Below are 26,719 nucleotides of genomic sequence, written 5' to 3' on the forward strand. Positions count from 1 at the left end.
ACACCCCTCAAAACGGACCCCCCATTTTAATTGCATTTTTATACTCGTTGGAACTTCTTTTTTCCAAGGGGTTACCAGAGGGGTGAAAATGAGTTGATTTGAGCTTTAAACAGCCAATAAATTGGCTGGGAAACTGGCATTTTCCAAAACCGGAAGTGGCATTTAATGTCCTTTCTCTTTGACTTTTTAGGGTTTAAAGACCTGCTTCATCCATTTTTCACATTTTTAAGCCTGTTTAGACACCTTTTGGGCCACTCGGAGAATTTGGCAAAAATTTGAAAATTTCGAGGAGCACACCCCTCAAAACGGACCCCCCATTTTTATTGCATTTTTATACTCGTTGGAACTTCTTTTTACCAAGGGGTTTCCAGAGGGGTGAAAAATGAGTTGATTTGAGCTTTAAACAGCCAATAAATTGGCTGGGAATCTGGCATTTTCCAAAACCGGAAGTGGCATTTACTGTCCTTTCTCTTTGACTTTTTAGGGTTTAAAGACCTGCTGCATCCATTTTTCACATTTTTAAGCCTGTTTAGACACCTTTTGGGCCACTCGGAGAATTTGGCAAAAATTTGAAAATTTCGAGGAGCACACCCCTCAAAACGGACCCCCCATTTTTATTGCATTTTTATACTCGTTGGAACTTCTTTTTTCCAAGGGGTTACCAGAGGGGTGAAAATGAGTTGATTTGAGCTTTAAACAGCCAATAAATTGGCTGGGAAACTGGCATTTTCCAAAACCGGAAGTGGCATTTAATGTCCTTTCTCTTTGACTTTTTAGGGTTTAAAGACCTGCTTCATCCATTTTTCACATTTTTAAGCCTGTTTAGACACCTTTTGGGCCACTCGGAGAATTTGGCAAAAATTTGAAAATTTCGAGGAGCACACCCCTCAAAACGGACCCCCCATTTTTATTGCATTTTTATACTCGTTGGAACTTCTTTTTACCAAGGGGTTTCCAGAGGGGTGAAAAATGAGTTGATTTGAGCTTTAAACAGCCAATAAATTGGCTGGGAATCTGGCATTTTCCAAAACCGGAAGTGGCATTTACTGTCCTTTCTCTTTGACTTTTTAGGGTTTAAAGACCTGCTGCATCCATTTTTCACATTTTTAAGCCTGTTTAGACACCTTTTGGGCCACTCGGAGAATTTGGCAAAAATTTGAAAATTTCGAGGAGCACACCCCTCAAAACGGACCCCCCATTTTTATTGCATTTTTATACTCGTTGGAACTTCTTTTTTCCAAGGGGTTACCAGAGGGGTGAAAATTAGTTGATTTGAGCTTTAAACAGCCAATAAATTGGCTGGGAAACTGGCATTTTCCAAAACCGGAAGTGGCATTTAATGTCCTTTCTCTTTGACTTTTTAGGGTTTAAAGACCTGCTTCATCCATTTTTCACATTTTTAAGCCTGTTTAGACACCTTTTGGGCCACTCGGAGAATTTGGCAAAAATTTGAAAATTTCGAGGAGCACACCCCTCAAAACGGACCCCCCATTTTTATTGCATTTTTATACTCGTTGGAACTTCTTTTTTCAAAGGGGTTACCAGAGGGGTGAAAATGAGTTGATTTGAGCTTTAAACAGCCAATAAATTGGCTGGGAAACTGGCATTTTCCAAAACCGGAAGTGGCATTTAATGTCCTTTCTCTTGACTTTTTAGGGTTTAAAGACCTGCTTCATCCATTTTTCACATTTTTAAGCCTGTTTAGACACCTTTTGGGCCACTTGGAGAATTTGGCAAAAATTTGAAAATTTCGAGGAGCACACCCCTCAAAACGGACCCCCCATTTTTATTGCATTTTTATACTCGTTGGAACTTCTTTTTACCAAGGGGTTACCAGAGGGGTGAAAAATGAATTGATTTGAGCTTTAAACAGCCAATAAATTGGCTGGGAAACTGGCATTTTCCAAAACCGGAAGTGGCATTTAATGTCCTTTCTCTTTGACTTTTTAGGGTTTGAAGACCTGCTGCATCCATTTTTCACATTTTTAAGCCTTTTTAGACACCTTTTGGGCCACTTGGAGAATTTGGCAAAAATTTGAAAATTTCGAGGAGCACACCCCTCAAAACGGACCCCCCATTTTTATTGCATTTTTATACTCGTTGGAACTTCTTTTTTCCAAAGGGTTACCAGAGGGGTGAAAAATGAGTTGATTTGAGCTTTAAACAGCCAATAAATTGGCTGGGAAACTGGCATTTTCCAAAACCGGAAGTGGCATTTAATGTCCTTTCTCTTTGACTTTTTAGGGTTTAAAGACCTGCTTCATCCATTTTTCACATTTTAAGCCTGTTTAGACACCTTTTGGGCCACTCGATGAATTTGGCAAAAATTTGAAAATTTCGAGGAGCACACCCCTCAAAACGGACCCCCCATTTTTATTGCATTTTTATACTCGTTGGAACTTCTTTTTTCCAAGGGGTTACCAGAGGGGTGAAAATGAGTTGATTTGAGCTTTAAACAGCCAATAAATTGGCTGGGAATCTGGCATTTTCCAAAACCGGAAGTGGCATTTAATGTCCTTTCTCTTTGACTTTTTAGGGTTTAAAGACCTGCTTCATCCATTTTTCACATTTTTAAGCCTGTTTAGACACCTTTTGGGCCACTCGGAGAATTTGGCAAAAATTTGAAAATTTCGAGGAGCACACCCCTCAAAACGGACCCCCCATTTTTATTGCATTTTTATACTCGTTGGAACTTCTTTTTACCAAGGGGTTTCCAGAGGGGTGAAAAATGAGTTGATTTGAGCTTTAAACAGCCAATAAATTGGCTGGGAATCTGGCATTTTCCAAAACCGGAAGTGGCATTTACTGTCCTTTTTCTTTGACTTTTTAGGGTTTAAAGACCTGCTGCATCCATTTTTCACATTTTTAAGCCTGTTTAGACACCTTTTGGGCCACTCGGAGAATTTGGCAAAAATTTGAAAATTTCGAGGAGCACACCCCTCAAAACGGACCCCCCATTTTTATTGCATTTTTATACTCGTTGGAACTTCTTTTTTCCAAGGGGTTACCAGAGGGGTGAAAATTAGTTGATTTGAGCTTTAAACAGCCAATAAATTGGCTGGGAAACTGGCATTTTCCAAAACCGGAAGTGGCATTTAATGTCCTTTCTCTTTGACTTTTTAGGGTTTAAAGACCTGCTTCATCCATTTTTCACATTTTTAAGCCTGTTTAGACACCTTTTGGGCCACTCGGAGAATTTGGCAAAAATTTGAAAATTTCGAGGAGCACACCCCCTCAAAACGGACCCCCCATTTTTATTGCATTTTTATACTCGTTGGAACTTCTTTTTACCAAGGGGTTACCAGAGGGGTGAAAATGAGTTGATTTGAGCTTTAAACAGCCAATAAATTGGCTGGGAAACTGGCATTTTCCAAAACCGGAAGTGGCATTTAATGTCCTTTCTCTTTGACTTTTTAGGGTTTAAAGACCTGCTGCATCCACTTTTCACATTTTTAAGCCTGTTTAGACACCTTTTGGGCCACTCGGAGAATTTGGCAAAAATTTGAAAATTTCGAGGAGCACACCCCTCAAAACGGACCCCCCATTTTTATTGCATTTTTATACTCGTTGGAACTTCTTTTTTCCAAGGGGTTACCAGAGGGGTGAAAATGAGTTGATTTGAGCTTTAAACAGCCAATAAATTGGCTGGGAAACTGGCATTTTCCAAAACCGGAAGTGGCATTTAATGTCCTTTCTCTTTGACTTTTTAGGGTTTAAAGACCTGCTTCATCCATTTTTCACATTTTTAAGCCTGTTTAGACACCTTTTGGGCCACTCGGAGAATTTGGCAAAAATTTGACAATTTCGAGGAGCACACCCCCTCAAAACGGACCCCCCATTTTTATTGCATTTTTATACTCGTTGGAACTTCTTTTTACCAAGGGGTTACCAGAGGGGTGAAAATGAGTTGATTTGAGCTTTAAACAGCCAATAAATTGGCTGGGAAACTGGCATTTTCCAAAACCGGAAGTGGCATTTAATGTCCTTTCTCTTTGACTTTTTAGGGTTTAAAGACCTGCTGCATCATTTTTTCACATTTTTAAGCCTGTTTAGACACCTTTTGGGCCACTCGGAGAATTTGGCAAAAATTTGAAAATTTCGAGGAGCACACCCCTCAAAACGGACCCCCCATTTTTATTGCATTTTTATACTCGTTGGAACTTCTTTTTTCCAAAGGGTTACCAGAGGGGTGAAAATGAGTTGATTTGAGCTTTAAACAGCCAATAAATTGGCTGGGAAACTGGCATTTTCCAAAACCGGAAGTGGCATTTAATGTCCTTTCTCTTTGACTTTTTAGGGTTTAAAGACCTGCTTCATCCATTTTTCAAAATTTTAAGCCTGTTTAGACACCTTTTGGGCCACTCGGAGAATTTGGCAAAAATTTGAAAATTTCGAGGAGCACACCCCTCAAAACGGACCCCCCATTTTTATTGCATTTTTATACTCGGAACTTCTTTTTTCCAAGGGGTTACCAGAGGGGTGAAAATGAGTTGATTTGAGCTTTAAACAGCCAATAAATTGGCTGGGAAACTGGCATTTTCCAAAACCGGAAGTGGCATTTAATGTCCTTTCTCTTTGACTTTTTAGGGTTTAAAGACCTGCTTCATCCATTTTTCACATTTTTAAGCCTGTTTAGACACCTTTTGGGCCACTCGGAGAATTTGGCAAAAATTTGAAAATTTCGAGGAGCACACCCCTCAAAACGGACCCCCCATTTTTATTGCATTTTTATACTCGTTGGAACTTCTTTTTACCAAGGGGTTACCAGAGGGGTGAAAAATGAGTTGATTTGAGCTTTAAACAGCCAATAAATTGGCTGGGAAACTGGCATTTTCCAAAACCGGAAGTGGCATTTAATGTCCTTTCTCCTTGACTTTTTAGGGTTTAAAGACCTGCTGCATCCATTTTTCACATTTTTAAGCCTGTTTAGACACCTTTTGGGCCACTCGGAGAATTTGGCAAAAATTTGAAAATTTCGAGGAGCACACCCCTCAAAACGGACCCCCCATTTTTATTGCATTTTTATACTCGTTGGAACTTCTTTTTTCCAAGGGGTTACCAGAGGGGTGAAAATGAGTTGATTTGAGCTTTAAACAGCCAATAAATTGGCTGGGAAACTGGCATTTTCCAAAACCGGAAGTGGCATTTAATGTCCTTTCTCTTTGACTTTTTAGGGTTTAAAGACCTGCTGCATCCATTTTTCACATTTTTAAGCCTGTTTAGACACCTTTTGGGCCACTCGGAGAATTTGGCAAAAATTTGAAAATTTCGAGGAGCACACCCCTCAAAACGGACCCCCCATTTTTATTGCATTTTTATACTCGTTGGAACTTCTTTTTTCCAAAGGGTTACCAGAGGGGTGAAAATGAGTTGATTTGAGCTTTAAACAGCCAATAAATTGGCTGGGAAACTGGCATTTTCCAAAACCGGAAGTGGCATTTAATGTCCTTTCTCTTTGACTTTTTAAGGTTTAAAGACCTGCTTCATCCATTTTTCACATTTTTAAGCCTGTTTAGACACCTTTTGGGCCACTCGGAGAATTTGGCAAAAATTTGAAAATTTCGAGGAGCACACCCCCTCAAAACGGACCCCCCATTTTTATTGCATTTTTATACTCGTTGGAACTTCTTTTTACCAAGGGGTTACCAGAGGGGTGAAAATGAGTTGATTTGAGCTTTAAACAGCCAATAAATTGGCTGGGAAACTGGCATTTTCCAAAACCGGAAGTGGCATTTAATGTCCTTTCTCTTTGACTTTTTAGGGTTTAAAGACCTGCTGCATCATTTTTTCACATTTTTAAGCCTGTTTAGACACCTTTTGGGCCACTCGGAGAATTTGGCAAAAATTTGAAAATTTCGAGGAGCACACCCCTCAAAACGGACCCCCCATTTTTATTGCATTTTTATACTCGTTGGAACTTCTTTTTTCCAAAGGGTTTCCAGAGGGGTGAAAATGAGTTGATTTGAGCTTTAAACAGCCAATAAATTGGCTGGGAAACTGGCATTTTCCAAAACTGGAAGTGGCATTTAATGTCCTTTCTCTTTGACTTTTTAGGGTTTAAAGACCTGCTTCATCCATTTTTCACATTTTTAAGCCTGTTTAGACACCTTTTGGGCCACTCGGAGAATTTGGCAAAAATTTGAAAATTTCGAGGAGCACACCCCCTCAAAACGGACCCCCCATTTTTATTGCATTTTTATACTCGTTGGAACTTCTTTTTACCAAGGGGTTACCAGAGGGGTGAAAATGAGTTGATTTGAGCTTTAAACAGCCAATAAATTGGCTGGGAAACTGGCATTTTCCAAAACCGGAAGTGGCATTTAATGTCCTTTCTCTTTGACTTTTTAGGGTTTAAAGACCTGCTGCATCCACTTTTCACATTTTTAAGCCTGTTTAGACACCTTTTGGGCCACTCGGAGAATTTGGCAAAAATTTGAAAATTTCGAGGAGCACACCCCTCAAAACGGACCCCCCATTTTTATTGCATTTTTATACTCGTTGGAACTTCTTTTTTCCAAGGGGTTACCAGAGGGGTGAAAATGAGTTGATTTGAGCTTTAAACAGCCAATAAATTGGCTGGGAAACTGGCATTTTCCAAAACCGGAAGTGGCATTTAATGTCCTTTCTCTTTGACTTTTTAGGGTTTAAAGACCTGCTTCATCCATTTTTCACATTTTTAAGCCTGTTTAGACACCTTTTGGGCCACTCGGAGAATTTGGCAAAAATTTGAAAATTTCAAGGAGCACACCCCTCAAAACGGACCCCCCATTTTTATTGCATTTTTATACTCGTTGGAACTTCTTTTTACCAAGGGGTTTCCAGAGGGGTGAAAAATGAGTTGATTTGAGCTTTAAACAGCCAATAAATTGGCTGGGAATCTGGCATTTTCCAAAACCGGAAGTGGCATTTACTGTCCTTTCTCTTTGACTTTTTAGGGTTTAAAGACCTGCTGCATCCATTTTTCACATTTTTAAGCCTGTTTAGACACCTTTTGGGCCACTCGGAGAATTTGGCAAAAATTTGAAAATTTCGAGGAGCACACCCCTCAAAACGGACCCCCCATTTTTATTGCATTTTTATACTCGTTGGAACTTCTTTTTTCCAAGGGGTTACCAGAGGGGTGAAAATTAGTTGATTTGAGCTTTAAACAGCCAATAAATTGGCTGGGAAACTGGCATTTTCCAAAACCGGAAGTGGCATTTAATGTCCTTTCTCTTTGACTTTTTAGGGTTTAAAGACCTGCTTCATCCATTTTTCACATTTTTAAGCCTGTTTAGACACCTTTTGGGCCACTCGGAGAATTTGGCAAAAATTTGAAAATTTCGAGGAGCACACCCCTCAAAACGGACCCCCCATTTTTATTGCATTTTTATACTCGTTGGAACTTCTTTTTACCAAGGGTTTCCAGAGGGGTGAAAAATGAGTTGATTTGAGCTTTAAACAGCCAATAAATTGGCTGGGAATCTGGCATTTTCCAAAACCGGAAGTGGCATTTACTGTCCTTTCTCTTTGACTTTTTAGGGTTTAAAGACCTGCTGCATCCATTTTTCACATTTTTAAGCCTGTTTAGACACCTTTTGGGCCACTCGGAGAATTTGGCAAAAATTTGAAAATTTCGAGGAGCACACCCCTCAAAACGGACCCCCCATTTTTATTGCATTTTTATACTCGTTGGAACTTCTTTTTTCCAAGGGGTTACCAGAGGGGTGAAAATTAGTTGATTTGAGCTTTAAACAGCCAATAAATTGGCTGGGAAACTGGCATTTTCCAAAACCGGAAGTGGCATTTAATGTCCTTTCTCTTTGACTTTTTAGGGTTTAAAGACCTGCTGCATCCATTTTTCACATTTTTAAGCTTGTTTAGACACCTTTTGGGCCACTCGGAGAATTTGGCAAAAATTTGAAAATTTCGAGGAGCACACCCCTCAAAACGGACCCCCCATTTTTATTGCATTTTTATACTCGTTGGAACTTCTTTTTACCAAGGGGTTACCAGAGGGGTGAAAAATGAATTGATTTGAGCTTTAAACAGCCAATAAATTGGCTGGGAAACTGGCATTTTCCAAAACCGGAAGTGGCATTTAATGTCCTTTCTCTTTGACTTTTTAGGGTTTAAAGACCTGCTTCATCTATTTTTCACATTTTAAGCCTGTTTAGACACCTTTTGGGCCACTCGGAGAATTTGGCAAAAATTTGAAAATTTCGAGGAGCACACCCCTCAAAACGGACCCCCCATTTTTATTGCATTTTTATACTCGTTGGAACTTCTTTTTTCCAAGGGGTTACCAGAGGGGTGAAAATGAGTTGATTTGAGCTTTAAACAGCCAATAAATTGGCTGGGAAACTGGCATTTTCCAAAACCGGAAGTGGCATTTAATGTCCTTTCTCTTTGACTTTTTAGGGTTTAAAGACCTGCTGCATCCATTTTTCACATTTTTAAGCCTGTTTAGACACCTTTTGGGCCACTCGAAGAATTTGGCAAAAATTTGAAAATTTCGAGGAGCACTCCCCTCAAAACGGACCCCCCATTTTTATTGCATTTTTATACTCGTTGGAACTTCTATTTTCCAAAGGGTTACCAGAGGGGTGAAAATGAGTTGATTTGAGCTTTAAACAGCCAATAAATTGGCTGGGAAACTGGCATTTTCCAAAACCAGAAGTGGCATTTAATGTCCTTTCTCTATGACTTTTTAGGGTTTAAAGACCTGCTTCATCCATTTTTCACATTTTTAAGCCTGTTTAGACACCTTTTGGGCCACTCGGAGAATTTGGCAAAAATTTGAAAATTTCGAGGAGCACACCCCCTCAAAACGGACCCCCCATTTTTATTGCATTTTTATACTCGTTGGAACTTCTTTTTACCAAGGGGTTACCAGAGGGGTGAAAATGAGTTGATTTGAGCTTTAAACAGCCAATAAATTGGCTGGGAAACTGGCATTTTCCAAAACCGGAAGTGGCATTTAATGTCCTTTCTCTTTGACTTTTTAGGGTTTAAAGACCTGCTGCATCCACTTTTCACATTTTTAAGCCTGTTTAGACACCTTTTGGGCCACTCGGAGAATTTGGCAAAAATTTGAAAATTTCGAGGAGCACACCCCTCAAAACGGACCCCCCATTTTTATTGCATTTTTATACTCGTTGGAACTTCTTTTTTCCAAGGGGTTACCAGAGGGGTGAAAATGAGTTGATTTGAGCTTTAAACAGCCAATAAATTGGCTGGGAAACTGGCATTTTCCAAAACCGGAAGTGGCATTTAATGTCCTTTCTCTTTGACTTTTTAGGGTTTAAAGACCTGCTTCATCCATTTTTCACATTTTTAAGCCTGTTTAGACACCTTTTGGGCCACTCGGAGAATTTGGCAAAAATTTGAAAATTTCGAGGAGCACACCCCCTCAAAACGGACCCCCCATTTTTATTGCATTTTTATACTCGTTGGAACTTCTTTTTACCAAGGGGTTACCAGAGGGGTGAAAATGAGTTGATTTGAGCTTTAAACAGCCAATAAATTGGCTGGGAAACTGGCATTTTCCAAAACCGGAAGTGGCATTTAATGTCCTTTCTCTTTGACTTTTTAGGGTTTAAAGACCTGCTGCATCCACTTTTCACATTTTTAAGCCTGTTTAGACACCTTTTGGGCCACTCGGAGAATTTGGCAAAAATTTGAAAATTTCGAGGAGCACACCCCTCAAAACGGACCCCCCATTTTTATTGCATTTTTATACTCGTTGGAACTTCTTTTTTCCAAAGGGTTACCAGAGGGGTGAAAATGAGTTGATTTGAGCTTTAAACAGCCAATAAATTGGCTGGGAAACTGGCATTTTCCAAAACCGGAAGTGGCATTTAATGTCCTTTCTCTTTGACTTTTTAGGGTTTAAAGACCTGCTTCATCCATTTTTCAAAATTTTAAGCCTGTTTAGACACCTTTTGGGCCACTCGGAGAATTTGGCAAAAATTTGAAAATTTCGAGGAGCACACCCCTCAAAACGGACCCCCCATTTTTATTGCATTTTTATACTCGGAACTTCTTTTTTCCAAGGGGTTACCAGAGGGGTGAAAATGAGTTGATTTGAGCTTTAAACAGCCAATAAATTGGCTGGGAAACTGGCATTTTCCAAAACCGGAATTGGCATTTAATGTCCTTTCTCTTTGACTTTTTAGGGTTTAAAGACCTGCTTCATCCATTTTTCACATTTTTAAGCCTGTTTAGACACCTTTTGGGCCACTCGGAGAATTTGGCAAAAATTTGAAAATTTCGAGGAGCACACCCCTCAAAACGGACCCCCCATTTTTATTGCATTTTTATACTCGTTGGAACTTCTTTTTACCAAGGGGTTACCAGAGGGGTGAAAAATGAGTTGATTTGAGCTTTAAACAGCCAATAAATTGGCTGGGAAACTGGCATTTTCCAAAACCGGAAGTGGCATTTAATGTCCTTTCTCCTTGACTTTTTAGGGTTTAAAGACCTGCTGCATCCATTTTTCACATTTTTAAGCCTGTTTAGACACCTTTTGGGCCACTCGGAGAATTTGGCAAAAATTTGAAAATTTCGAGGAGCACACCCCTCAAAACGGACCCCCCATTTTTATTGCATTTTTATACTCGTTGGAACTTCTTTTTTCCAAGGGGTTACCAGAGGGGTGAAAATTAGTTGATTTGAGCTTTAAACAGCCAATAAATTGGCTGGGAAACTGGCATTTTCCAAAACCGGAAGTGGCATTTAATGTCCTTTCTCTTTGACTTTTTAGGGTTTAAAGACCTGCTTCATCCATTTTTCACATTTTTAAGCCTGTTTAGACACCTTTTGGGCCACTCGGAGAATTTGGCAAAAATTTGAAAATTTCGAGGAGCACACCCCTCAAAACGGACCCCCCATTTTTATTGCATTTTTATACTCGTTGGAACTTCTTTTTACCAAGGGTTTCCAGAGGGGTGAAAAATGAGTTGATTTGAGCTTTAAACAGCCAATAAATTGGCTGGGAATCTGGCATTTTCCAAAACCGGAAGTGGCATTTACTGTCCTTTCTCTTTGACTTTTTAGGGTTTAAAGACCTGCTGCATCCATTTTTCACATTTTTAAGCCTGTTTAGACACCTTTTGGGCCACTCGGAGAATTTGGCAAAAATTTGAAAATTTCGAGGAGCACACCCCTCAAAACGGACCCCCCATTTTTATTGCATTTTTATACTCGTTGGAACTTCTTTTTTCCAAGGGGTTACCAGAGGGGTGAAAATTAGTTGATTTGAGCTTTAAACAGCCAATAAATTGGCTGGGAAACTGGCATTTTCCAAAACCGGAAGTGGCATTTAATGTCCTTTCTCTTTGACTTTTTAGGGTTTAAAGACCTGCTGCATCCATTTTTCACATTTTTAAGCTTGTTTAGACACCTTTTGGGCCACTCGGAGAATTTGGCAAAAATTTGAAAATTTCGAGGAGCACACCCCTCAAAACGGACCCCCCATTTTTATTGCATTTTTATACTCGTTGGAACTTCTTTTTACCAAGGGGTTACCAGAGGGGTGAAAAATGAATTGATTTGAGCTTTAAACAGCCAATAAATTGGCTGGGAAACTGGCATTTTCCAAAACCGGAAGTGGCATTTAATGTCCTTTCTCTTTGACTTTTTAGGGTTTGAAGACCTGCTGCATCCATTTTTCACATTTTTAAGCCTTTTTAGACACCTTTTGGGCCACTCGGAGAATTTGGCAAAAATTTGAAAATTTCGAGGAGCACACCCCTCAAAACGGACCCCCCATTTTTATTGCATTTTTATACTCGTTGGAACTTCTTTTTTCCAAAGGGTTACCAGAGGGGTGAAAAATGAGTTGATTTGAGCTTTAAACAGCCAATAAATTGGCTGGGAAACTGGCATTTTCCAAAACCGGAAGTGGCATTTAATGTCCTTTCTCTTTGACTTTTTAGGGTTTAAAGACCTGCTTCATCTATTTTTCACATTTTAAGCCTGTTTAGACACCTTTTGGGCCACTCGGAGAATTTGGCAAAAATTTGAAAATTTCGAGGAGCACACCCCTCAAAACGGACCCCCCATTTTTATTGCATTTTTATACTCGTTGGAACTTCTTTTTTCCAAGGGGTTACCAGAGGGGTGAAAATGAGTTGATTTGAGCTTTAAACAGCCAATAAATTGGCTGGGAAACTGGCATTTTCCAAAACCGGAAGTGGCATTTAATGTCCTTTCTCTTTGACTTTTTAGGGTTTAAAGACCTGCTGCATCCATTTTTCACATTTTTAAGCCTGTTTAGACACCTTTTGGGCCACTCGAAGAATTTGGCAAAAATTTGAAAATTTCGAGGAGCACTCCCCTCAAAACGGACCCCCCATTTTTATTGCATTTTTATACTCGTTGGAACTTCTATTTTCCAAAGGGTTACCAGAGGGGTGAAAATGAGTTGATTTGAGCTTTAAACAGCCAATAAATTGGCTGGGAAACTGGCATTTTCCAAAACCAGAAGTGGCATTTAATGTCCTTTCTCTATGACTTTTTAGGGTTTAAAGACCTGCTTCATCCATTTTTCACATTTTTAAGCCTGTTTAGACACCTTTTGGGCCACTCGGAGAATTTGGCAAAAATTTGAAAATTTCGAGGAGCACACCCCCTCAAAACGGACCCCCCATTTTTATTGCATTTTTATACTCGTTGGAACTTCTTTTTACCAAGGGGTTACCAGAGGGGTGAAAATGAGTTGATTTGAGCTTTAAACAGCCAATAAATTGGCTGGGAAACTGGCATTTTCCAAAACCGGAAGTGGCATTTAATGTCCTTTCTCTTTGACTTTTTAGGGTTTAAAGACCTGCTGCATCCACTTTTCACATTTTTAAGCCTGTTTAGACACCTTTTGGGCCACTCGGAGAATTTGGCAAAAATTTGAAAATTTCGAGGAGCACACCCCTCAAAACGGACCCCCCATTTTTATTGCATTTTTATACTCGTTGGAACTTCTTTTTTCCAAGGGGTTACCAGAGGGGTGAAAATGAGTTGATTTGAGCTTTAAACAGCCAATAAATTGGCTGGGAAACTGGCATTTTCCAAAACCGGAAGTGGCATTTAATGTCCTTTCTCTTTGACTTTTTAGGGTTTAAAGACCTGCTTCATCCATTTTTCACATTTTTAAGCCTGTTTAGACACCTTTTGGGCCACTCGGAGAATTTGGCAAAAATTTGAAAATTTCGAGGAGCACACCCCCTCAAAACGGACCCCCCATTTTTATTGCATTTTTATACTCGTTGGAACTTCTTTTTACCAAGGGGTTACCAGAGGGGTGAAAATGAGTTGATTTGAGCTTTAAACAGCCAATAAATTGGCTGGGAAACTGGCATTTTCCAAAACCGGAAGTGGCATTTAATGTCCTTTCTCTTTGACTTTTTAGGGTTTAAAGACCTGCTGCATCATTTTTTCACATTTTTAAGCCTGTTTAGACACCTTTTGGGCCACTCGGAGAATTTGGCAAAAATTTGAAAATTTCGAGGAGCACACCCCTCAAAACGGACCCCCCATTTTTATTGCATTTTTATACTCGTTGGAACTTCTTTTTTCCAAAGGGTTACCAGAGGGGTGAAAATGAGTTGATTTGAGCTTTAAACAGCCAATAAATTGGCTGGGAAACTGGCATTTTCCAAAACCGGAAGTGGCATTTAATGTCCTTTCTCTTTGACTTTTTAGGGTTTAAAGACCTGCTTCATCCATTTTTCAAAATTTTAAGCCTGTTTAGACACCTTTTGGGCCACTCGGAGAATTTGGCAAAAATTTGAAAATTTCGAGGAGCACACCCCTCAAAACGGACCCCCCATTTTTATTGCATTTTTATACTCGGAACTTCTTTTTTCCAAGGGGTTACCAGAGGGGTGAAAATGAGTTGATTTGAGCTTTAAACAGCCAATAAATTGGCTGGGAAACTGGCATTTTCCAAAACCGGAATTGGCATTTAATGTCCTTTCTCTTTGACTTTTTAGGGTTTAAAGACCTGCTTCATCCATTTTTCACATTTTTAAGCCTGTTTAGACACCTTTTGGGCCACTCGGAGAATTTGGCAAAAATTTGAAAATTTCGAGGAGCACACCCCTCAAAACGGACCCCCCATTTTTATTGCATTTTTATACTCGTTGGAACTTCTTTTTACCAAGGGGTTACCAGAGGGGTGAAAAATGAGTTGATTTGAGCTTTAAACAGCCAATAAATTGGCTGGGAAACTGGCATTTTCCAAAACCGGAAGTGGCATTTAATGTCCTTTCTCCTTGACTTTTTAGGGTTTAAAGACCTGCTGCATCCATTTTTCACATTTTTAAGCCTGTTTAGACACCTTTTGGGCCACTCGGAGAATTTGGCAAAAATTTGAAAATTTCGAGGAGCACACCCCTCAAAACGGACCCCCCATTTTTATTGCATTTTTATACTCGTTGGAACTTCTTTTTTCCAAGGGGTTACCAGAGGGGTGAAAATGAGTTGATTTGAGCTTTAAACAGCCAATAAATTGGCTGGGAACCTGGCATTTTCCAAAACCGGAAGTGGCATTTAATGTCCTTTCTCTTTGACTTTTTAGGGTTTAAAGACCTGCTGCATCCATTTTTCACATTTTTAAGCCTGTTTAGACACCTTTTGGGCCACTCGGAGAATTTGGAAAAAATTTGAAAATTTCGAGGAGCACACCCCTCAAAACGGACCCCCCATTTTTATTGCATTTTTATACTCGTTGGAACTTCTTTTTTCCAAAGGGTTACCAGAGGGGTGAAAATGAGTTGATTTGAGCTTTAAACAGCCAATAAATTGGCTGGGAAACTGGCATTTTCCAAAACCGGAAGTGGCATTTAATGTCCTTTCTCTTTGACTTTTTAGGGTTTAAAGACCTGCTGCATCATTTTTTCACATTTTTAAGCCTGTTTAGACACCTTTTGGGCCACTCGGAGAATTTGGCAAAAATTTGAAAATTTCGAGGAGCACACCCCCTCAAAACGGACCCCCCATTTTTATTGCATTTTTATACTCGTTGGAACTTCTTTTTACCAAGGGGTTACCAGAGGGGTGAAAATGAGTTGATTTGAGCTTTAAACAGCCAATAAATTGGCTGGGAAACTGGCATTTTCCAAAACCGGAAGTGGCATTTAATGTCCTTTCTCTTTGACTTTTTAGGGTTTAAAGACCTGCTGCATCATTTTTTCACATTTTTAAGCCTGTTTAGACACCTTTTGGGCCACTCGGAGAATTTGGCAAAAATTTGAAAATTTCGAGGAGCACACCCCTCAAAACGGACCCCCCATTTTTATTGCATTTTTATACTCGTTGGAACTTCTTTTTTCCAAAGGGTTTCCAGAGGGGTGAAAATGAGTTGATTTGAGCTTTAAACAGCCAATAAATTGGCTGGGAAACTGGCATTTTCCAAAACCGGAAGTGGCATTTAATGTCCTTTCTCTTTGACTTTTTAGGGTTTAAAGACCTGCTGCATCCATTTTTCACATTTTTAAGCCTGTTTAGACACCTTTTGGGCCACTCGGAGAATTTGGCAAAAATTTGAAAATTTCGAGGAGCACACCCCTCAAAACGGACCCCCCATTTTTATTGCATTTTTATACTCGTTGGAACTTCTTTTTTCCAAAGGGTTACCAGAGGGGTGAAAATGAGTTGATTTGAGCTTTAAACAGCCAATAAATTGGCTGGGAAACTGGCATTTTCCAAAACCGGAAGTGGCATTTAATGTCCTTTCTCTTTGACTTTTTAAGGTTTAAAGACCTGCTTCATCCATTTTTCACATTTTTAAGCCTGTTTAGACACCTTTTGGGCCACTCGGAGAATTTGGCAAAAATTTGAAAATTTCGAGGAGCACACCCCCTCAAAACGGACCCCCCATTTTTATTGCATTTTTATACTCGTTGGAACTTCTTTTTACCAAGGGGTTACCAGAGGGGTGAAAATGAGTTGATATGAGCTTTAAACAGCCAATAAATTGGCTGGGAAACTGGCATTTTCCAAAACCGGAAGTGGCATTTAATGTCCTTTCTCTTTGACTTTTTAGGGTTTAAAGACCTGCTGCATCATTTTTTCACATTTTTAAGCCTGTTTAGACACCTTTTGGGCCACTCGGAGAATTTGGCAAAAATTTGAAAATTTCGAGGAGCACACCCCTCAAAACGGACCCCCCATTTTTATTGCATTTTTATACTCGTTGGAACTTCTTTTTTCCAAAGGGTTTCCAGAGGGGTGAAAATGAGTTGATTTGAGCTTTAAACAGCCAATAAATTGGCTGGGAAACTGGCATTTTCCAAAACCGGAAGTGGCATTTAATGTCCTTTCTCTTTGACTTTTTAGGGTTTAAAGACCTGCTTCATCCATTTTTCACATTTTTAAGCCTGTTTAGACACCTTTTGGGCCACTCGGAGAATTTGGCAAAAATTTGAAAATTTCGAGGAGCACACCCCCTCAAAACGGACCCCCCATTTTTATTGCATTTTTATACTCGTTGGAACTTCTTTTTACCAAGGGGTTACCAGAGGGGTGAAAATGAGTTGATTTGAGCTTTAAACAGCCAATAAATTGGCTGGGAAACTGGCATTTTCCAAAACCGGAAGTGGCATTTAATGTCCTTTCTCTTTGACTTTTTAGGGTTTAAAGACCTGCTGCATCCACTTTTCACATTTTTAAGCCTGTTTAGACACCTTTTGGGCCACTCGGAGAATTTGGCAAAAATTTGAAAATTTCGAGGAGCACACCCCTCAAAACGGACCCCCCATTTTTATTGCATTTTTATACTCGTTGGAACTTCTTTTTTCCAAGGGGTTACCAGAGGGGTGAAAATGAGTTGATTTGAGCTTTAAACAGCCAATAAATTGGCTGGGAAACTGGCATTTTCCAAAACCGGAAGTGGCATTTAATGTCCTTTCTCTTTGACTTTTTAGGGTTTAAAGACCTGCTTCATCCATTTTTCACATTTTTAAGCCTGTTTAGACACCTTTTGGGCCACTCAGAGAATTTGGCAAAAATTTGAAAATTTCGAGGAGCACACCCCTCAAAACGGACCCCCCATTTTTATTGCATTTTTATACTCGTTGGAACTTCTTTTTACCAAGGGGTTTCCAGAGGGGTGAAAAATGAGTTGATTTGAGCTTTAAACAGCCAATAAATTGGCTGGGAATCTGGCATTTTCCAAAACCGGAAGTGGCATTTACTGTCCTTTCTCTTTGACTTTTTAGGGTTTAAAGACCTGCTGCATCCATTTTTCACATTTTTAAGCCTGTTTAGACACCTTTTGGGCCACTCGGAGAATTTGGCAAAAATTTGAAAATTTCGAGGAGCACACCCCTCAAAACGGACCCCCCATTTTTATTGCATTTTTATACTCGTTGGAACTTCTTTTTTCCAAGGGGTTACCAGAGGGGTGAAAATTAGTTGATTTGAGCTTTAAACAGCCAATAAATTGGCTGGGAAACTGGCATTTTCCAAAACCGGAAGTGGCATTTAATGTCCTTTCTCTTTGACTTTTTAGGGTTTAAAGACCTGCTTCATCCATTTTTCACATTTTTAAGCCTGTTTAGACACCTTTTGGGCCACTCGGAGAATTTGGCAAAAATTTGAAAATTTCGAGGAGCACACCCCTCAAAACGGACCCCCCATTTTTATTGCATTTTTATACTCGTTGGAACTTCTTTTTTCAAAGGGGTTACCAGAGGGGTGAAAATGAGTTGATTTGAGCTTTAAACAGCCAATAAATTGGCTGGGAAACTGGCATTTTCCAAAACCGGAAGTGGCATTTAATGTCCTTTCTCTTGACTTTTTAGGGTTTAAAGACCTGCTTCATCCATTTTTCACATTTTTAAGCCTGTTTAGACACCTTTTGGGCCACTTGGAGAATTTGGCAAAAATTTGAAAATTTCGAGGAGCACACCCCTCAAAACGGACCCCCCATTTTTATTGCATTTTTATACTCGTTGGAACTTCTTTTTACCAAGGGGTTACCAGAGGGGTGAAAAATGAATTGATTTGAGCTTTAAACAGCCAATAAATTGGCTGGGAAACTGGCATTTTCCAAAACCGGAAGTGGCATTTAATGTCCTTTCTCTTTGACTTTTTAGGGTTTGAAGACCTGCTGCATCCATTTTTCACATTTTTAAGCCTGTTTAGACACCTTTTGGGCCACTCGGAGAATTTGGCAAAAATTTGAAAATTTCGAGGAGCACACCCCTCAAAACGGACCCCCCATTTTTATTGCATTTTTATACTCGTTGGAACTTCTTTTTTCCAAAGGGTTACCAGAGGGGTGAAAAATGAGTTGATTTGAGCTTTAAACAGCCAATAAATTGGCTGGGAAACTGGCATTTTCCAAAACCGGAAGTGGCATTTAATGTCCTTTCTCTTTGACTTTTTAGGGTTTAAAGACCTGATGCATCCATTTTTCACATTTTTAAGCCTGTTTAGACACCTTTTGGGCCACTCGGAGAATTTGGCAAAAATTTGAAAATTTCGAGGAGCACACCCCTCAAAATGGACCCCCCATTTTTATTGCATTTTTATACTCGTTGGAACTTCTTTTTTCCAAAGGGTTACCAGAGGGGTGAAAATGAGTTGATTTGAGCTTTAAACAGCCAATAAATTGGCTGGCAAACTGGCATTTTCCAAAACAGGAAGTGGCATTTAATGTCCTTTCTCTTTGACTTTTTAGGGTTTAAAGACCTGCTTCATCCATTTTTCACATTTTTAAGCCTGTTTAGACACCTTTTGGGCCACTCGGAGAATTTGGCAAAAATTTGAAAATTTCGAGGAGCACACCCCTCAAAACGGACCCCCCTTTTTTATTGCATTTTTATACTCGTTGGAACTTCTTTTTTCCAAGGGGTTACCAGAGGGGTGAAAATGAGTTGATTTGAGCTTTAAACAGCCAATAAATTGGCTGGGAAACTGGCATTTTCCAAAACCGGAAGTGGCATTTAATGTCCTTTCTCTTTGACTTTTTAGGGTTTAAAGACCTGCTTCATCCATTTTTCACATTTTTAAGCCTGTTTAGACACCTTTTGGGCCACTCGGAGAATTTGGCAAAAATTTGAAAATTTCGAGGAGCACACCCCTCAAAACGGACCCCCCATTTTTATTGCATTTTTATACTCGTTGGAACTTCTTTTTACCAAGGGGTTACCAGAGGGGTGAAAAATGAGTTGATTTGAGCTTTAAACAGCCAATAAATTGGCTGGGAAACTGGCATTTTCCAAAACCGGAAGTGGCATTTAATGTCCTTTCTCTTTGACTTTTTAGGGTTTAAAGACCTGCTGCATCCATTTTTCACATTTTTAAGCCTGTTTAGACACCTTTTGGGCCACTCGAAGAATTTGGCAAAAATTTGAAAATTTCGAGGAGCACACCCCTCAAAACGGACCCCCCATTTTTATTGCATTTTTATACTCGTTGGAACTTCTTTTTTCCAAAGGGTTACCAGAGGGGTGAAAATGAGTTGATTTGAGCTTTAAACAGCCAATAAATTGGCTGGGAAACTGGCATTTTCCAAAACCGGAAGTGGCATTTAATGTCCTTTCTCTTTGACTTTTTAGGGTTTAAAGACCTGCTGCATCCATTTTTCACATTTTTAAGCCTGTTTAGACACCTTTTGGGCCACTCGGAGAATTTGGCAAAAATTTGAAAATTTCGAGGAGCACACCCCTCAAAACGGACCCCCCATTTTTATTGCATTTTTATACTCGTTGGAACTTCTTTTTTCCAAGGGGTTACCAGAGGGGTGAAAATGAGTTGATTTGAGCTTTAAACAGCCAATAAATTGGCTGGGAAACTGGCATTTTCCAAAACCGGAAGTGGCATTTAATGTCCTTTCTCTTTGACTTTTTAGGGTTTAAAGACCTGCTTCATCCATTTTTCACATTTTTAAGCCTGTTTAGACACCTTTTGGGCCACTCGGAGAATTTGGCAAAAATTTGAAAATTTCGAGGAGCACACCCCTCAAAACGGACCCCCCATTTTTATTGCATTTTTATACTCGTTGGAACTTCTTTTTTCAAAGGGGTTACCAGAGGGGTGAAAATGAGTTGATTTGAGCTTTAAACAGCCAATAAATTGGCTGGGAAACTGGCATTTTCCAAAACCGGAAGTGGCATTTAATGTCCTTTCTCTTTGACTTTTTAGGGTTTAAAGACCTGCTGCATCCACTTTTCACATTTTTAAGCCTGTTTAGACACCTTTTGGGCCACTCGGAGAATTTGGCAAAAATTTGAAAATTTCGAGGAGCACACCCCTCAAAACGGACCCCCCATTTTTATTGCATTTTTATACTCGTTGGAACTTCTTTTTTCCAAGGGGTTACCAGAGGGGTGAAAATGAGTTGATTTGAGCTTTAAACAGCCAATAAATTGGCTGGGAAACTGGCATTTTCCAAAACCGGAAGTGGCATTTAATGTCCTTTCTCTTTGACTTTTTAGGGTTTAAAGACCTGCTTCATCCATTTTTCACATTTTTAAGCCTGTTTAGACACCTTTTGGGCCACTCGGAGAATTTGGCAAAAATTTGAAAATTTCGAGGAGCACACCCCTCAAAATGGACCCCCCATTTTTATTGCATTTTTATACTCGTTGGAACTTCTTTTTACCAAGGGGTTTCCAGAGGGGTGAAAAATGAGTTGATTTGAGCTTTAAACAGCCAATAAATTGGCTGGGAATCTGGCATTTTCCAAAACCGGAAGTGGCATTTACTGTCCTTTCTCTTTGACTTTTTAGGGTTTAAAGACCTGCTGCATCCATTTTTCACATTTTTAAGCCTGTTTAGACACCTTTTGGGCCACTCGGAGAATTTGGCAAAAATTTGAAAATTTCGAGGAGCACACCCCTCAAAACGGACCCCCCATTTTTATTGCATTTTTATACTCGTTGGAACTTCTTTTTTCCAAGGGGTTACCAGAGGGGTGAAAATTAGTTGATTTGAGCTTTAAACAGCCAATAAATTGGCTGGGAAACTGGCATTTTCCAAAACCGGAAGTGGCATTTAATGTCCTTTCTCTTTGACTTTTTAGGGTTTAAAGACCTGCTTCATCCATTTTTCACATTTTTAAGCCTGTTTAGACACCTTTTGGGCCACTCGGAGAATTTGGCAAAAATTTGAAAATTTCGAGGAGCACACCCCTCAAAACGGACCCCCCATTTTTATTGCATTTTTATACTCGTTGGAACTTCTTTTTTCAAAGGGGTTACCAGAGGGGTGAAAATGAGTTGATTTGAGCTTTAAACAGCCAATAAATTGGCTGGGAAACTGGCATTTTCCAAAACCGGAAGTGGCATTTAATGTCCTTTCTCTTGACTTTTTACGGTTTAAAGACCTGCTTCATCCATTTTTCACATTTTTAAGCCTGTTTAGACACCTTTTGGGCCACTTGGAGAATTTGGCAAAAATTTGAAAATTTCGAGGAGCACACCCCTCAAAACGGACCCCCCATTTTTATTGCATTTTTATACTCGTTGGAACTTCTTTTTACCAAGGGGTTACCAGAGGGGTGAAAAATGAGTTGATTTGAGCTTTAAACAGCCAATAAATTGGCTGGGAAACTGGCATTTTCCAAAACCGGAAGTGGCATTTAATGTCCTTTCTCCTTGACTTTTTAGGGTTTAAAGACCTGCTGCATCCATTTTTCACATTTTTAAGCCTGTTTAGACACCTTTTGGGCCACTTGGAGAATTTGGCAAAAACTTGAAAATTTCGAGGAGCACACCCCTCAAAACGGACCCCCCATTTTTATTGCATTTTTATACTCGTTGGAACTTCTTTTTTCCAAGGGGTTACCAGAGGGGTGAAAATGAGTTGATTTGAGCTTTAAACAGCCAATAAATTGGCTGGGAAACTGGCATTTTCCAAAACCGGAAGTGGCATTTAATGTCCTTTCTCTTTGACTTTTTAGGATTTAAAGACCTGCTGCATCCATTTTTCACATTTTTAAGCCTGTTTAGACACCTTTTGGGCCACTCGGAGAATTTGGCAAAAATTTGAAAATTTCGAGGAGCACACCCCTCAAAACGGACCCCCCATTTTTATTGCATTTTTATACTCGTTGGAACTTCTTTTTTCCAAAGGGTTACCAGAGGGGTGAAAATGAGTTGATTTGAGCTTTAAACAGCCAATAAATTGGCTGGGAAACTGGCATTTTCCAAAACCGGAAGTGGCATTTAATGTCCTTTCTCTTTGACTTTTTAGGGTTTAAAGACCTGCTTCATCCATTTTTCACATTTTTAAGCCTGTTTAGACACCTTTTGGGCCACTCGGAGAATTTGGCAAAAATTTGAAAATTTCGAGGAGCACACCCCCTCAAAACGGACCCCCCATTTTTATTGCATTTTTATACTCGTTGGAACTTCTTTTTACCAAGGGGTTACCAGAGGGGTGAAAATGAGTTGATTTGAGCTTTAAACAGCCAATAAATTGGCTGGGAAACTGGCATTTTCCAAAACCGGAAGTGGCATTTAATGTCCTTTCTCTTTGACTTTTTAGGGTTTAAAGACCTGCTGCATCCACTTTTCACATTTTTAAGCCTGTTTAGACACCTTTTGGGCCACTCGGAGAATTTGGCAAAAATTTGAAAATTTCGAGGAGCACACCCCTCAAAACGGACCCCCCATTTTTATTGCATTTTTATACTCGTTGGAACTTCTTTTTTCCAAGGGGTTACCAGAGGGGTGAAAATGAGTTGATTTGAGCTTTAAACAGCCAATAAATTGGCTGGGAAACTGGCATTTTCCAAAACCGAAAGTGGCATTTAATGTCCTTTCTCTTTGACTTTTTAGGGTTTAAAGACCTGCTTCATCCATTTTTCACATTTTTAAGCCTGTTTAGACACCTTTTGGGCCACTCGGAGAATTTGGCAAAAATTTGAAAATTTCGAGGAGCACACCCCTCAAAACGGACCCCCCATTTTTATTGCATTTTTATACTCGTTGGAACTTCTTTTTACCAAGGGGTTTCCAGAGGGGTGAAAAATGAGTTGATTTGAGCTTTAAACAGCCAATAAATTGGCTGGGAATCTGGCATTTTCCAAAACCGGAAGTGGCATTTACTGTCCTTTCTCTTTGACTTTTTAGGGTTTAAAGACCTGCTGCATCCATTTTTCACATTTTTAAGCCTGTTTAGACACCTTTTGGGCCACTCGGAGAATTTGGCAAAAATTTGAAAATTTCGAGGAGCACACCCCTCAAAACGGACCCCCCATTTTTATTGCATTTTTATACTCGTTGGAACTTCTTTTTTCAAAGGGGTTACCAGAGGGGTGAAAATGAGTTGATTTGAGCTTTAAACAGCCAATAAATTGGCTGGGAAACTGGCATTTTCCAAAACCGGAAGTGGCATTTAATGTCCTTTCTCTTGACTTTTTAGGGTTTAAAGACCTGCTTCATCCATTTTTCACATTTTTAAGCCTGTTTAGACACCTTTTGGGCCACTTGGAGAATTTGGCAAAAATTTGAAAATTTCGAGGAGCACACCCCTCAAAACGGACCCCCCATTTTTATTGCATTTTTATACTCGTTGGAACTTCTTTTTACCAAGGGGTTACCAGAGGGGTGAAAAATGAATTGATTTGAGCTTTAAACAGCCAATAAATTGGCTGGGAAACTGGCATTTTCCAAAACCGGAAGTGGCATTTAATGTCCTTTCTCTTTGACTTTTTAGGGTTTGAAGACCTGCTGCATCCATTTTTCACATTTTTAAGCCTTTTTAGACACCTTTTGGGCCACTCGGAGAATTTGGCAAAAATTTGAAAATTTCGAGGAGCACACCCCTCAAAACGGACCCCCCATTTTTATTGCATTTTTATACTCGTTGGAACTTCTTTTTTCCAAAGGGTTACCAGAGGGGTGAAAATGAGTTGATTTGAGCTTTAAACAGCCAATAAATTGGCTGGGAAACTGGCATTTTCCAAAACCGGAAGTGGCATTTAATGTCCTTTCTCTTTGACTTTTTAGGGTTTAAAGACCTGCTTCATCCATTTTTCACATTTTAAGCCTGTTTAGACACCTTTTGGGCCACTCGATGAATTTGGCAAAAAGTTGAAAATTTCGAGGAGCACACCCCTCAAAACGGACCCCCCATTTTTATTGCATTTTTATACTCGTTGGAACTTCTTTTTTCCAAGGGGTTACCAGAGGGGTGAAAATGAGTTGATTTGAGCTTTAAACAGCCAATAAATTGGCTGGGAATCTGGCATTTTCCAAAACCGGAAGTGGCATTTAATGTCCTTTCTCTTTGACTTTTTAGGGTTTAAAGACCTGCTTCATCCATTTTTCACATTTTTAAGCCTGTTTAGACACCTTTTGGGCCACTCGGAGAATTTGGGAAAAATTTGAAAATTTCGAGGAGCACACCCCTCAAAACGGACCCCCCATTTTTATTGCATTTTTATACTCGTTGGAACTTCTTTTTACCAAGGGGTTTCCAGAGGGGTGAAAAATGAGTTGATTTGAGCTTTAAACAGCCAATAAATTGGCTGGGAATCTGGCATTTTCCAAAACCGGAAGTGGCATTTACTGTCCTTTCTCTTTGACTTTTTAGGGTTTAAAGACCTGCTGCATCCATTTTTCACATTTTTAAGCCTGTTTAGACACCTTTTGGGCCACTCGGAGAATTTGGCAAAAATTTGAAAATTTCGAGGAGCACACCCCTCAAAACGGACCCCCCATTTTTATTGCATTTTTATACTCGTTGGAACTTCTTTTTTCCAAAGGGTTTCCAGAGGGGTGAAAATGAGTTGATTTGAGCTTTAAACAGCCAATAAATTGGCTGGGAAACTGGCATTTTCCAAAACCGGAAGTGGCATTTAATGTCCTTTCTCTTTGACTTTTTAGGGTTTAAAGACCTGCTTCATCCATTTTTCACATTTTTAAGCCTGTTTAGACACCTTTTGGGCCACTCGGAGAATTTGGCAAAAATTTGAAAATTTCGAGGAGCACACCCCCTCAAAACGGACCCCCCATTTTTATTGCATTTTTATACTCGTTGGAACTTCTTTTTACCAAGGGGTTACCAGAGGGGTGAAAATGAGTTGATTTGAGCTTTAAACAGCCAATAAATTGGCTGGGAAACTGGCATTTTCCAAAACCGGAAGTGGCATTTAATGTCCTTTCTCTTTGACTTTTTAGGGTTTAAAGACCTGCTGCATCCACTTTTCACATTTTTAAGCCTGTTTAGACACCTTTTGGGCCACTCGGAGAATTTGGCAAAAATTTGAAAATTTCGAGGAGCACACCCCTCAAAACGGACCCCCCATTTTTATTGCATTTTTATACTCGTTGGAACTTCTTTTTTCCAAAGGGTTTCCAGAGGGGTGAAAATGAGTTGATTTGAGCTTTAAACAGCCAATAAATTGGCTGGGAAACTGGCATTTTCCAAAACCGGAAGTGGCATTTAATGTCCTTTCTCTTTGACTTTTTAGGGTTTAAAGACCTGCTTCATCCATTTTTCACATTTTTAAGCCTGTTTAGACACCTTTTGGGCCACTCGGAGAATTTGGCAAAAATTTGAAAATTTCGAGGAGCACACCCCCTCAAAACGGACCCCCCATTTTTATTGCATTTTTATACTCGTTGGAACTTCTTTTTACCAAGGGGTTACCAGAGGGGTGAAAATGAGTTGATTTGAGCTTTAAACAGCCAATAAATTGGCTGGGAAACTGGCATTTTCCAAAACCGGAAGTGGCATTTAATGTCCTTTCTCTTTGACTTTTTAGGGTTTAAAGACCTGCTGCATCCACTTTTCACATTTTTAAGCCTGTTTAGACACCTTTTGGGCCACTCGGAGAATTTGGCAAAAATTTGAAAATTTCGAGGAGCACACCCCTCAAAACGGACCCCCCATTTTTATTGCATTTTTATACTCGTTGGAACTTCTTTTTTCCAAGGGGTTACCAGAGGGGTGAAAATGAGTTGATTTGAGCTTTAAACAGCCAATAAATTGGCTGGGAAACTGGCATTTTCCAAAACCGGAAGTGGCATTTAATGTCCTTTCTCTTTGACTTTTTAGGGTTTAAAGACCTGCTGCATCCACTTTTCACATTTTTAAGCCTGTTTAGACACCTTTTGGGCCACTCGGAGAATTTGGCAAAAATTTGAAAATTTCGAGGAGCACACCCCTCAAAACGGACCCCCCATTTTTATTGCATTTTTATACTCGTTGGAACTTCTTTTTTCCAAAGGGTTTCCAGAGGGGTGAAAATGAGTTGATTTGAGCTTTAAACAGCCAATAAATTGGCTGGGAAACTGGCATTTTCCAAAACCGGAAGTGGCATTTAATGTCCTTTCTCTTTGACTTTTTACGGTTTAAAGACCTGTTTCATCCATTTTTCACATTTTTAAGCCTGTTTAGACACCTTTTGGGCCACTCGGAGAATTTGGCAAAAATTTGAAAATTTCGAGGAGCACACCCCCTCAAAACGGACCCCCCATTTTTATTGCATTTTTATACTCGTTGGAACTTCTTTTTACCAAGGGGTTACCAGAGGGGTGAAAATGAGTTGATTTGAGCTTTAAACAGCCAATAAATTGGCTGGGAAACTGGCATTTTCCAAAACCGGAAGTTGCATTTAATGTCCTTTCTCTTTGACTTTTTAGGGTTTAAAGACCTGCTGCATCCACTTTTCACATTTTTAAGCCTGTTTAGACACCTTTTGGGCCACTCGGAGAATTTGGCAAAAATTTGAAAATTTCGAGGAGCACACCCCTCAAAACGGACCCCCCATTTTTATTGCATT

This window comes from Staurois parvus, unplaced genomic scaffold, assembly GCF_062004578.1.
Source record: "Staurois parvus isolate SC_StPar_1 unplaced genomic scaffold, SC_StPar_1.0 ptg000096l, whole genome shotgun sequence".
NCBI classification, from domain to species: Eukaryota; Metazoa; Chordata; class Amphibia; order Anura; family Ranidae; genus Staurois; species Staurois parvus.